The sequence below is a fragment of the Apodemus sylvaticus genome, chromosome 16 (assembly GCF_947179515.1).
Source record: "Apodemus sylvaticus chromosome 16, mApoSyl1.1, whole genome shotgun sequence".
Lineage (NCBI taxonomy): Eukaryota > Metazoa > Chordata > Mammalia > Rodentia > Muridae > Apodemus > Apodemus sylvaticus.
Genome location: NC_067487.1, coordinates 78759957 through 78768700, shown reverse-complemented (window position 1 = coordinate 78768700; position 8744 = coordinate 78759957). Strand labels below are relative to the sequence as shown.

Sequence of the window (8744 nt, the reverse complement as noted above, 5' to 3'; positions counted from 1 at the left end):
TACAGAATTATGTGAAATTAAGGTATCAACCAGCCAAAGTAGGTAGCCTAACAAAAGACTCATAGATTTCAAAAGGTACCTTAATTATAAGAGAAATCCTTGCATACATCTTCTGTTCTTTCATGATTTTTTGTCTGGGTTTTTTTGTTGTTTTTTGTTTGTTTGTTTGTTTCATTTGGCATAAATGGAAGTCTAGAGAGAGCAGAAGTAAGCAGACAGCTGTATCTGCTGCTCAATACTTCTTTTACTTTTTTCTTTACTTCTGTTAAACAAACCTTTTTTCATGCAATATATTCTATGCATATGACTATGGATGGCTTCCTGGCCCAGCTCTTCCCAGATCCTTGCCATCTCCCAGTTTACCTAACTTGACGCCCTTTTTAATAAATCTTTTTAGAAAACCAACAAAGAGACAAAGCTGGAGAGTTTCTTACTCGTGGCTACCTTAAGCTTTGTCCAGGCTATTCTGTGCTCAAAAATTTAAAGATTCTGTGACGGGTAAGTTATAGGTATCGTTTGATCTAGATGCAAAAGTTCATGTTCATAAGTATCTTCTTCCAAAGAAGTGCAAATCATAGTTCTCAATTTTCTTATAGGTTATAATCAGGGTGTGTGTGTGTGTGTGTGTATGTGTGTGTGTGTGTGTGTGTGTGTGTATGTGTGTGCGTATGCGCATGCGTGCATGCATGTGTGTGCATGTGTGCGTTCATGTGTGTGTGTGTGTGTGTGTGTGTGTGTACTTGAGACAACTTTGCCACGATTTCAGAACAGAGGGTGAGGAAAACATATCTCTGTATCTTTAAATGTGCTCTCCCAAGTCAATTCTCCAGACTCTTTTTTTCAAAGATGCTTTCTAAGATAAGCTTCTCTTTAAAAACTGGATTTGGGATTTTAGCTTTCATATCGAAACTTACCTGGTTTATTTCATGGTTCTGAGGATGAAATGCTATATTTGTAGAAAGGCATAGTAATTTTTATATCTTGCCTAAAATGTTTTAAAGAAAATTGAATCATATAAGAGCTCCATGATAAGTATTTTAATTGTGTAGTAACAGAGACTTTATTTAACAGAGAAGCTAGTAGTATAACTGCATCTCATTATCCTGGATAACAACAATTATTGCAACTGCAATACAAGGAAGGAATGGTGTTCATAAACATTTGTACACACTATAAGAACTGTTATCTTCTCTATTCTTTGCCAGTCATCATTTGGTCAAAACACACTTATTTCTTGCCAGGAATCAAGTCATGCTTCAATGTAAATACAGTTCTTGGGTGGCTGGGTACCTCTGCTGAGAAATACACTTAAAAAATTGAAAGAGAGCTCCACAAAACTCCCTCAATCACGCTTCACTCCACCATCAAATGTTTTCTTTCCCTACGGGTCAATTATCCCATGTCACTAATGAGGCATGGATAAAGTAAGCGATGTCAGTCAGAGCTGGAATTACTACCCATTAGCTTTACCTCCAGGTCTGTTCTCATGTCATTGCACACAGCATGGGCTCCACTGCCTCTCACCAGTGTGGGCTCCACTGCCTCACATCACCAGTGTGGGCTCCACTGCCTCACATCACCAGTGTGGGCTCCACTGCCTCACATCACCAGTGTGGGCTCCACTGCCTCACATCACCAGTGTGGGCTCCACTGTATCAAATCACCAGTGTGGGCTCCACTGTATCACATCACCAGTGTGGGCTCCACTGTATCACATCACCAGTGTGGGCACCACTGCATCCATCACCAGTGTGGGCTCCACTGCATCCATCACCAGTGTGGGCTCCACTGCATCCATCACCAGTGTGGGCTCCACTGCATCCATCACCAGTGTGGGCACCACTGCATCCATCACCAGTGTGGGCACCACTGCATCACATCACCAGTGTGGGCTCCACTGCATCACATCACCAGTGTGGGCTCCACTGTATCACATCACCAGTGTGGGCTCCACTGCCTTTCACCAGTGTGGGCTCCACTGCATCACATCACCAGTGTGGGCTCCACTGCATCACATCACCAGTGTGGGCTCCACTGCCTCACATCACCAATGTGGGCTCCACTGCATCACATCACCAGTGTGGGCTCCACTGCCTCTCACCAGTGTGGGCTCCACTGCCTCACATCACCAGTGTGGGCTCCACTGTATCACATCACCAGTGTGGGCTCCACTGCATCACATCACCAGTGTGGGCTCCACTGTATCACTTCACCAGTGTGGGCTCCACTGTATCACTTCACCAGTGTGGGCTACACTGCATCACATCACCAGTGTGGGCTACACTGCATCGCATCACCAGTGTGGACACCACTGCATCACATCACCAGTGTGGACACCACTGCATCACATCACCAGTGTGGGCTCCACTGCATCATATCACCAGTGTGGGCTCCACTGTATCACATCACCAGTGTGGGTACCACTGCATCACATCACCAGTGTGGGCACCACTGCATCACATCACCAGTGTGGGCACCACTGCATCACATCACCAGTGTGGGCACCACTGCAACACATCACCAGCGTGGGCTCCACTGCATCACATCACCAGTGTGGCTCCACTGCATCACATAACCAGTGTGGGCTCCACTGCATCACTTCACCAGTGTGGGCTCCACTGCATCACATCACCAGTGTGAGCACCACTGCACCATATTACCAGTGTGGGCACCACTGTATCACATCACCAGTGTGGGCTACACTGCATCACATCACCAGTGTGGGCTCCACTGCATCACATCACCAGTGTGGACACTACTGCATCACATCACCAGTGTGGGCTACACTGCATCACATCACCAGTGTGGACACCACTGCATCACATCACCAGTGTGGGCACCATTGCATCACATCACCAGTGTGGGCTCCACTGCATCACATCACCAGTGTGGACACTACTGCATCACATCACCAGTGTGGGCTACACTGCATCACATCACCAGTGTGGACACCACTGCATCACATCACCAGTGTGGGCTACACTGCATCACATCACCAGTGTGGGCTCCACTGCATCACATCACCAGTGTGGACACCACTGCATCACATCACCAGTGTGGGCTACACTGCATCACATCACCAGTGTGGGCTCCACTGCATCACATCACCAGTGTACGCACCACTGCATCACATCACCAGTGTGGGCACCACTGCATCACATCACCAGTGTGGGCACCACTGCATCACATCACCAGTGTGGGCTCCACTGCATCACATCACCAGTGTGGGCTCCACTGCATCACATCACCAGTGTGGGCTCCACTGCATCACATCACCAGTGTGGGCTCCACTGCATCACATCACCAGTGTGGGCTCCACTGCATCACATCACCAGTGTGGGCTCCACTGCATCACATCACCAGTGTGGGCTCCACTGCATCACATCACCAGTGTGGGCTCCACTGCATCACTTCACCAGTGTGGGCGCCACTGCATCACATCACCAGTGTGGGCTCCACTGCATCACATCACCATTGTGGGCTCCCCTGCTTCTCATACTTTTCTTTATGGTTGATGCTTTATTGTCTCAAGTTTCAGATTAGCAGTCTGGCCTCCTTTTTTCTCTCTCTTTCTTTTTTCCTTTATAGAAAATGTATTGCAGCTCTCCAACAGCACATTACTTTTTCTTTTCAATGTCTTGTTCCGCAGTTTCCTTCAACCTTTTTGCTCAGATGCCAAAGAGCGAGGCATTGGCATGGGCCGTGCAGAGACTGGCAAAAGCCTTGAAGTTCTTCTCTTCCTCTGTGATGTTGACTCTGGCCTTTTCCTTTTGTACACATTCCAGATGGGCATCATGGGTCCTGTTAGCAGGGTGGCCAATTTAAGTTCTTCAGCAGAACTGTCTCCCTTCTTTGGAGCAGAAGGCTTCCTGGGCACATGTATGAACTTGGAGCGGTACTCCTTCAGACGCTGCACGTTAGCCTGCGGTGATGCAGTGGGTTTGTTTCGCTTTCTTGGGTCCACAGAGATGCCGATGGTGCGAGCCATTTTCTTGTGGATACCAGTTACCCTGAGTTCCTCCAGGCTGAAGCCCCTGCAAGCCTGGACCTTGCTGTGATATCTGACTGTAGGGCACCTCACGATGGACCTGATGGGGCCAGACACAGGACGAAAAGCAATGTGCGCGCTTTTGCCTGTTGAACCTTGGGTATGTAGACCTTGTGTGCTGACTGGTTGAACCAAGTGTCTACTTGCTGCTAGTCTTTGTGGAAGTGGAATTTCAGAATCATGCCTTTCTGACTGGGCACCATAGCTGCCTCCTGTACAGGAGAACGGCAGAGCAGAAAAGGCATACTCTGACCCCTTAAAAACAGGTTTAAAGAATCGTAATATTCCTGCCTGGGTGAACTTTTATTTTTCTTTAGTCAAATCATTGAGACCTTTTATTGTTAGAGGGAAAGGCAGAGACAATAGATTTTCATTATAGTTCTAAATACTCAATTATTTATTGAAAAAGGAAACATTTTGTAGAATCCACATAGACATGCCAGAGCTATCAGGATTTAATTAAGTCCACTCCTTGGGGCCTGAGCATGGCAAGAATGTTCCTGGACAGGCAGTCAGTGTACTACAGTCTGATTCTGTAATTCTGTATTTTCCTGTGTGAATTTTATTTTCCACATGCATCATGTCTACCTATATCAGTTAGTAATAAGTCAGCTGTATATTGTAAAAAGTAAAACAAAACAAAAAAAAAAAAAACAGTGATTAAAAAAAGTGAAACATATTCATTCAAATAAAAGCCAGCTACAGGCCTTGTGTATGTGTGTTAACTACTGCCACCAAATCAAGAAAAACTTACTGTGGCTTTGTATGTCTTTCTACATGTATGGTTCTGATGATCATTGCCTCCTAAATACTCAAACAGCTACTAGAGTAACTATTCCCATGTCATTCTTACAGGCAGAAGAAGATGCAGGTTGAGAAAGCAGAGGGTGTGCACAAATGCCAGTGCCCATGTAAGAGGGTCAGCCCGCCAGTGCCCATGTAAGAAGGTCAGGCCGCCAGTGCCCATGTAAGAGGGTTAGCCCGCCAGTGCCCATGTAAGAGGGTCAGCCCACCAGTGCCCATGTAAGAGGGTCAGCCCGCCAGTGCCCATGTAAGACGGTCAGCCCGCCAGTGCTCATGTAAGACGGTCAGCCCGCCAGTGCCCATGTAAGAGGGTCAGCCCGCTAGTGCCTATGTAAGAGGGTCAGCCCGCCAGTGCCCACGTAAGAGGGTCAGCCCGCCAGTGCCCACGTAAGAGGGTCAGCCCGCCAGTGCCCATGTAAGAGGGTCAGTCCGCCAGTGCCCATGTAAGAGGGTCAGTCCGCCAGTGCCCATGTAAGAGGGTCAGCCCGCCAGTGCCCATGTAATAGGGTCAGCCCGCCAGTGCCCATGTAAGAGGGTCAGCCCGCCAGTGCCCATGTAAGAGGGTCAGCCCGCCAGTGCCCATGTAAGAGGGTCAGCCCGCCAGTGCCCATGTAAGAGGGTCAGCCCGCCAGTGCTCATGTAAGAGGGTCAGCCCGCCAGTGCTCATGTAAGAGGGTCAGCCTGCCAGTGCCCATGTAAGAGGGTCAGCCCGCCAGGCCCACGCAACTGATTGCTCATTTGAGCTACGTTGTATTACAGTGGCCAGCTTAGGTAGCTGGATGCTGCAGCATCTGCTTTGTTTGGTTTTGTTTTATTTTAATCTTTACTTTTGACGATATAGTCTCTGTGACTATTGAAATGTTTTCCTACAGGAAGGAAGGAGGGAGTATGTCTGTTAAGTGGAGAATTTACAGAAGCTGACCATGTTAATCATTGTGCAGGAGGACACATGCCTGTCATCTAAACTCCCATAAGGGAGGAGAATTGAGAGTTTAGAACCTGAGGTACCTAGATAGCCAGACCCTGTCCCAAACACACAAACAAACATCAAACATGCATTCAGCAGCCAAAATTTGAATTATTTTGGGACTATCTTGGAATGATCTTTAAAACATTCCTTACAAAATTATGTTACTATAAATGTATAACTTTACATAATAAGCATAAGTCAGCCTTTCAGTATTTTCCACATTGTTATTTAAAAGAAAAAGAATGTATTATTGCTATAACAAATAAATGATATGGAAATATGCAGAACAAGTTTAACGATTCCTCTTAGTTACTCTGCCTACTTGCAGACTTCAGGAAACTTAAGATAATTGTTAAAGCATATTTTAATTCTTTCTCCAGCATAACACAAATAAATGTGTACAATGTTTGTCAGCAGTCAAAGTGGATTGTGCTATAAATGGTGCTCCACTGCTTGACTTGTTAGTCTACTTCAAATTCAATTACTTTATCTTGTGCTTTTTAATGGCTATTTCAAACTGTAGAGTATAGATATAACGTTCACAAAGAAGACAACTTATATGGAATAGAATGTATAAAACAACAAAATCATGTGTATGAAGGACTGGAGACTGTTAAAAAACTGAAATGTGGAGATTCGGTGGCTGAGTACCTCAAGTGAGTTCATGAGCGAGCTAAGGACACAGCACAGCTCAGTCTGCGGCTGTGCTGTGTACAGGACAGAGCAGGCACTTTTCAGCACAGCTCCTTATACCACAAAATCCCTGAAGATGCCACTTATGCCATCTGGCGTGGTTGTTCATCTTAATCAGCACTTTAGATATTTTATAGTATTCATGTTTTCTCCTTTCAGAACATCTCCCCAATCAAAACACCATCTAATTTCTAAACTCTGAAAAAAGTCTTAAAAATTTATTAAACACTTTGCCCTTAATCTCCTCTTTTTCTTTACTTATCACACATGTGTAGCTTTTCTTATCATCTTGAATTTGAGAATTACTCTTTTGAATTTGAAAATCACCCTCTTTTGTACTTATATTCGTTTACTCTCTTCTTCCCTGATCTTCTATCCTCCCTTACAATTTGCAAAGAGCTCTGTCATATTCATAGAGACCCATTCTGAAAGCTTAGTGGGTACCTGAATACAAGAACATTATTGAGCTAAGCGCATACCATGATCATGTCTGATTTTTAAATTAAGCATTTCAGCCGGGCCGTGGTGGCTCACGCCTGTAATCCCAGCACTCTGGGAGGCAGAGGCAGGCGGATTTCTAAGTTCGAGGCTAGCCTGGTCTACAAGTGAGTTCCAGGACAGCCAGGGCTACACAGAGAAACCCTGTCTCAGAAAAAAAAAAAAGAAAAAAGAAAAAAATAAATTAAGCATTTCAATATTAACTAAAACCAAAAGAAATGATATATTGAATTAAAACCTACAAGAAATATGGTCTCTGTCCTACTTCTTTCAAGAATTTATGATCCTATAGTAATTGGTCAACATAGTCAACCTTGCTGTATATTTTTTCTTTCCTTATTGGATGCTTACTTTTATTTTACCCTTAAAAGAATTTTCCAGCTTCTCTTGGGCAGGTCTGAATTGCCAGCATCAAGGCTCTTGTGCTTCACAGCCAGTATCAAGGAAAGTGCTACCAGAACACATGGACTACAATATCACGGCAGCAGATCTAGTAGAATGCTTACCAGGCAACAAAAAAGTGTGTGAATATGATGGATGAAGGACTAATTCCTATGCTGTGAAGACAAAATGAAATATGATCACAGTACTTAGACTGTTGGCTCAGGCTCTGGTCATTTGGGGTTGGGAAGTCTTTTGAATCCTTCCTGTTTCTGGGTGGTGTAGGGTGCTCTGTCAACCCCTCCCACCATGCTGCGATGTATCACCAGAGAGCTCTATGCTCTGATTTTAGACACACTGTGCTTTCGCTGATGAAATTGTAGCTGTAGCAAAGAGATGTTTTTCAAAGGAAAAAAAGAAGAGCAAATTTGTTTTGTTTGTATGTTTGTTTGCAATCCTTGGGAATTGTACCTAGCTTCTTGTATATCCAAGAAAATACATTGACTCAGGATGAGCCATCTTTCATATTGTTTTACTTTGAGATATGATCTCCCCAAATCATATTTGCCCTAAGCCTACTCCATGGCCCATGTTGGCCTTAAACTTCTGTCCCTTCTATCTCAGGCTCCCATAAAGGTAAGATTACAGACCTGTGGTACCAGGCCTGATGCCGTTCACATTTCAGGTAAAGTTGATAGCAAAGCAGATACCAGTTCATGAGATGTTTTTATATATTCTACAGACATACATCCATTGGGCAGTCATGTCTGGCTTAAGTGTTGATACTATAGATAAATCAAAGGAAGCTCATTTCCTAATGTAATTTTGCCCATCTCATGAGTGTGTGTCTGTTGCCAGACAGTAAAGATGAAGAGTGAAATACAATGTACCTGCACACTTCCACGTATACATAGATTCATATTCACATATACATACTTACATATTTAGCTGTCTGATAGAACTATATCACTGTCAGAGATGAAATAACAAGACTGAAAGTGAGAGAAAAGCACATCATTCGTTATCACATTTAATTCTTAAAGGCACTTCTTGTTGCCATTAATAAACAGATAATAAAATCAAAGCTCAGAGAAGTTAATTATCAGTTGGTTCCCCAAGTTCATGAAACTTGACTGCAAAAGGGCGGGCATTAAGACCCTGCCTACCTTATTATGCTGTTATTCTATACTCCCTATGCCCAGCTGCCTATAACACAAAATATCATAGGAAAAAAGTACTTGAATTTTCCTTCAAAGCAGGAATTCTGAAATGGAAAAATACAATTGGTAAATGCTGGTGATTAAGGGTCTGAACAGTTGAGCTGAATAGCTTAATAAGGTTAAGGCTTAC

General features: G+C 44.2%; 1 pseudogene; it reads right to left on the bottom strand.

Moving 5' to 3' along the window:
* Positions 1–3617: 3617 nt before the first annotated feature.
* LOC127666919 (60S ribosomal protein L13-like) lies at positions 3618–4251 on the bottom strand (annotated as a pseudogene).
* Between the last annotated feature and the right edge of the window lie 4493 nt (positions 4252–8744).